The sequence below is a fragment of the Eurosta solidaginis genome, chromosome 1, assembly GCF_040869045.1.
Source record: "Eurosta solidaginis isolate ZX-2024a chromosome 1, ASM4086904v1, whole genome shotgun sequence".
NCBI lineage: Eukaryota > Metazoa > Arthropoda > Insecta > Diptera > Tephritidae > Eurosta > Eurosta solidaginis.
The window spans coordinates 363,058,201-363,064,200 of record NC_090319.1 but is presented as its reverse complement, the minus strand read 5'-3'; positions in this window follow the sequence as shown (position 1 = coordinate 363,064,200).

The following is a 6,000-nucleotide window of genomic DNA, read 5'->3' as shown; positions in this document are numbered from 1 at the left end:
AAAACGAACGAAATTAAACGATAAATTTTTTTTGCTATAAACATCTTGTTTGAAAACAATTTTTGCGATCAGATTTGAAATCGAATTGCCTCCTTTTTTTTTTTGCGGGAAACAATTTAAACTCAAATATTCTGAAACAAGTTAAACATAAGGATAGGATTTTGGAAGTCGAAGTAGCGATCGAAGTTTTTTTTTGAAGTTGAGCGGAAATCAGATTAATTTCTTTTTGCGAAATAAATCTAAAAAAAAAAAAAAAAAAAAAAAAATAGACGGTGCGATAAGGGGAAAACACCAATCGTATGGGTCGCTTTGAACCTTATAACACCCGATACAAGACTAAACAATTAAATAAACTAAAATCATCTAATATGGCGAACTCTCACGACACTACCTTTATAGATCTTTCTGATCGATTCGGGGGCGGTAACACAGCCGTAGCCGCAGGCGGAGAGATTAGGCAAGCAAATACTAATAACGCTTCAGCAGAGCCAAACAAGAGCACCGGTACTATTCCGAAAGCGCCTAAAGAGCAATCGCAACCATTACAAGCTCCACCATCGAACCTGAACTTTCCACCACCTACTACTAACAACACTGTCGAACCAAATCGAGCTTCTGTAGGCAACCCTCGTGGGCTTAGGGATGAGTTAGCACCAATTCTAAAAGAATTGATGGTCGAGGCGAAACAAGCCATTATGACAGAAATTCGCGAAAGTTTACCGGAGTTAAATAGGGCAGGTCCAAATACGGAGGCAGCGGTAGAGCAGTCAGGGGGCAACGATAGGGTTCGTAATCGAAATAATAAACGACGAAGACACAACTCAAGTATCGAATCTCGTGATTCCAGGCGATCCATGAATTTGGCTACACACGCTAATACTAATAATCATGACAGGGGTGGGAACAACTATCACCACATGGTCAGTGCAGCAGTCTACACGCGCAACAACCCACCACCAGCTCGTCAACCTCGTATAGTCGAAGAAAGGGAATCAGCAACTACCTCCGCAGGGCGTCTAGAAGTGTCAGGAATAAGGGATAGGGAAGTGTCCAGGCCAGACATTAAGGTAGAAAAATGGGGACTAGATTTTAAAGGGCATCGCGATGCCATGCCAGTCGAGGACTTTATATTCCGACTAGAATACCTAAAGACTCAATATGGGTGTACATGGAATGAAATAATACGCGATTTCCATCGATTGCTGAGCGGCGAAGCACGGGAGTGGTACTGGCTTTATATAAAGTCGCACGGCCGAGTCGATTGGCCGAGTTTACAGCTCGCGCTGCTACGCCAATATTCATCACAACGTACAGATTTTGAGATCCTTAGGGAATTGACAGAGAGGAAGCAAAGGCCGGGAGAAAATATCGACGAATATTTCCACGCGGTTGGTATTTTACGTTCACGACTTAAAAATCCGATACCAGAATACGAGATAGTACGATTAGTAAAAGGGAACTTGCGCGAATCATTAGCTAAAATGGTTTACCCAATTTCGGCATATTCCCTAGACCAATTACGAATGGAATGCAAGGAGGTCGAGCGATGCTTTCCGCGCCGGGACCGCACGCCGTTGAGTACTTTTACGCCACGCGCACAATATGTGAATGAAATTTATCAATCGGAAGACGATGAGCGTTTTACTCCCGGTGATGAGGGTCAAGTCACCGTGGAGGAAATACGCCATCAATCTTCAAATAAGCAGTCGGGCGTTCGCAGAAACGTTTCGTGCTGGAATTGTGGCGCTGACGGCCACTTCTTCACCGAATGTATGTCGCTTCAGCGGCGCATTTTCTGTTACAAATGTGGCAAACAGGATGTTATTACTCCTAAATGCCCAATGTGTAACCCAGCGGGAAACGCTTTGAGGAACGCGATTGTGACGGGGGAATCGCGCTCCACCCAAACCTCGTCAAAGTAGACGCGTCAACAAATACAGAACCGTATATAGAATCAGCAATTACAACTGATATTTGCATTTTCAATAAAAACACAAAAACCGTAAAGCCCTCAAAGACAGGAAAGGAAAATACTATATCCTATGAAGAACGACTTAGGAAATACCTCGAAACTCGGGAAAGAATTTTTGCAGAAAGCATTGTTATGGGACGTCGGGCAGTTTCGCGGAAAATTCAGAAGGCAAGGGAACGATTTAAAAAGAGGAAAAAACTTCGACAGAAGGTAGTGGCATCTATTAGGAAATTAAGTACAACAGACCCGCGTGTGTATGCGGATATAGATATAAAGGGCATACAAACACGCGGCTTACTAGATACTGGAGCCTCCGTCAGTATTCTAGGCCGTGGCTGTCGGGAGTTTGTAGAAGGATTAGGAGTTCCTATCGAACGTTATGTGTCTTCTGTCACAACTGCAGGCGGCCGCAGACATAATGTCTTAGGCAAAATAACTTTACCGGTAGAGTTTAATACAGTGGAACAAAAAATTACATTTTTTTATGCCCATATCTCGAACAAAAGATCTACCTCGGAGTCGACTTTTGGAGGGCGTTTCAGTTGGCACCTGAAGTTATTACCGTGGATGAAATAGATCTAACAAAAATAGAGCAAGAGTTGGTATCTGATGAAGACAGGAACGAACGTCGGGTTTTACACTGTTTAACGCCAGATCAGAAAGAACGTTTAGAAAAAGTAGTAAAAGAGTTTAGGACATATGAAGATCACGGGTTAGGACGAACTAGCTTGGAAAAGCATACAATAAAGTTAGTCGACGAAGCAGTACCTATTAAGGAGCGACATTATCCTCTATCGCCGGCAATGCAAGCCATCGTATATGAGGAAGTCGACAAAATGTTGGAGTTGGGCGTTATAGAGGAGAGTGAGAGCCCCTGGAGTAACCGAACGACAGTGGTGAGGAAGCCGGGGAAAAATCGCTTTTGTTTAGACGCTCGTAAACTAAACGCCGTCACTGTAAAAGACGCGTACCCCCTACAAAATATAGAGGGTATACTAAGTCGCATTGACGACACACACTTTATAAGTAGCGTCGACCTAAAGTTCGCGTTTTGGCAAATCGAACTAGACGAAGCTAGTAAACCTTATACCGCGTTTACCGTGCCTGGACGTCCACTCTACCAATTCGTTACAATGCCATTTGGATTGTGCAATGCGGCCCAAAGACTATGTCGCCTAATGGACCGTGTCATTCCACAAAGACTAAAGTCAAATGTTTTTATCTATTTGGATGACTTATTAATCATCGCTCCTGACTTTGACTCACATCTTCGAATTTTACAAGAAGTCGTCATCTGCTTAAGAGACGCGGACCTTACGATTGGGTTGAATAAATCGAAATTTTGTTTTAAAGAGTTGCCATATTTAGGTTATATTGTAGGAGGCGGGATGTTAAAGACAGATCCTGAGAAGGTCAAAGCAATACAGAAAATCCCTGTTCCAAAAACGGTAAAAGAGGTGCGCAGTTTCCTCGGAACTGCAGGATGGTATAGGAGATTTATAAAAGATTTCGCCACAATGGCAGCACCTTTGACAGATTCGTTGAAGAAGGGGAGAAAGTTCGAAATGTCTGAAGAAGCAGTGGAAGCATTCAATAGCTTGAAGAGAGCACTCACAAGTGCTCCAGTTCTCAGACACCCTGATTTCTCAAAAAGATTTTTCATACAATGCGATGCATCTGATTATGGTCTGGGTGCAGTACTCTACCAAAAAGAAAGTGATGATGCAGAAAAGCCAATCGCATACTTTTCACAAAAGTTCAACGAATGTCAAAGAAAATATAGTACAACGGAGAAGGAATGTCTTGCGGCGGTGATGGCCGTCAAGAGATTTCGACCATATATTGACTTAATGCCCTTTACAATAGTGACCGACCACGCTAGCCTTAAATGGCTAATGTCTTTAAAAGATTTAAATGGAAGACTAGCTAGGTGGTCATTACAACTACAAGCTTTTAATTTCGAAATAGAACACCGGAAAGGTGCCGACAATATAGTGGCGGATACGCTCTCGCGTTGTATAGCAGAGGTCACAGAATCTCCAATAGCAAATATGGATACCGTTGAATTCGAATCGAAGGAATATAAAGAATTAATCAACACGATAGAAAACAATACAGATAGGTTGCCTGATCTAAAGGTAGAAGACGGCATGGTTTTTAAAAAGTTTTTGTCGAAAAACGTAGAACTAGAGGAAAATGAGTGGAAATTGTGGGTCCCTGAGGCGTTGACGTCAACGCTAATCGAAAACGCACATTGTCCAGAGATAGCTGCGCACGGGGGTATGGCGAAAACTCTACATAGACTTAGGAGGTTGTACTATTGGCCTAACATGGTGGTACAGGTTCGCAACTTTGTACGAGAATGCCAGACCTGTAAGGAAACAAAACCTTGTACTACAATTCTAAAGCCAGGGATCGGAAAAGAGGTAGTAACAGTCCGCCCTTTTCAGAAATTATACATTGACTTTTTAGGCAAATATCCGAGGTCGAAACGCGGCAACTGTTTTATTTTTATCATTATCGATCATTTTTCAAAGTTCATATTTTTGAAGGCAATGCGCGAAGCTACCGCGAGTAATGTGGTTAAGTTCTTAACCGAAGAAATTTTCCATAAGTTCGGTGTACCGGAAATCGTACATTCCGATAACGGTAAACAATTTGTATCCAAACAGTTCACGGAACTATTGGAAACGTACGGGGTTAGACACTTAAAAACAGCTTTTTATTCACCGCAATCGAATGCCGCCGAAAGAGCAAATCAATCGGTGTTAGCCGCTATCAGATCATATCTAGAAAATGACCATAGGGATTGGGATTTATACCTAACCGAGATTGAGTGTTCTCTTCGGAGTGCAGTGCACTCGGCGACAGGAGTGTCGCCATACTTTGCACTCTTCGGATTTAATATGTTCACAAATGGGGCTGATTATGCGCTCGCCAGGAAATTGAGTTGTCTTAATGACAACGAAATGTTTGTAATTGATCATAGTGACAAGCTTAGGTTAATGCGTGAGAAAATACAAGAAAATTTACATGAAGCGTACGAAAGTAACGCGGCGCGCTACAATAAAAGAATTCGCGAAAGACAGTTCAAGCCTGGCCAAGAAATTTACAAACGGAATTTTGTACTTAGCGACTTTAAACAAAATGTAAACGCTAAATTTTGTCGCAAGTTCACTAAGTGTCGAATTACTAAGGCGCTAGGTAACAATATGTACTTGTTAGAGTCGTTAGCAGGGAAGAGTTTAGGGGCCTGGCACGCGAAGGACCTTAAACAATAAACGAATCCTAAAGAACCTAATTCTACCGGAACTAACGCTTAATAATTAACTTGATATTAGCTAACCTAGAACTAAATAACTTACGGTCAAATAACTTAAAACTACATAACGGTATACTAAATAACTTAATACTAGAATGCCGCGTCGATGACCTGAAAAAAAAGAACAAATTATAATAAACTTTATACACATATACTTCATAACTTGCGGAATACCACTCCGTCGATGAGGGTCAAGTCGGCGGCGTAGGATGTTTCTAAAAGGTGCCCGTTCTGGGGTTCATCTATAAAGAAACCAAAAAGTAAGAGTTCATATATATACATATTACAATTTTCGTTACTTCCCGTAACATATGCCCGGCTAAGCTCTCGAGGCAGGAGACGTTGTCAGGGTGTGGGTGTTCCCCGCGTTGGGCGTACCTTGGCCCGCTCGAGTGGTACGGCCGAACTCCCAAGTCAATGGCAAAAGTACCTAGAAAGACGAAATAAAAAGGTATGCAAAAGTAACAATCCTTAGATTCATTTTTCGAAGCAAGTGTACTTCCCGTAAACTCGACATCCCAAAGTCCCAACATCTCGTCCTCTACGCCTCAACGCCGGAGCCTCCTAAGATACACACTGAAATAAAAATAAAGAAAGAAAACAAAACACTTTAATTATTGAGGGCATGAAAGCGTAACACTTATCTAAGTGCACAATTTTTTTGTGTTGGAGTAACGAATCACTCAAAATTACAACAACCATATGA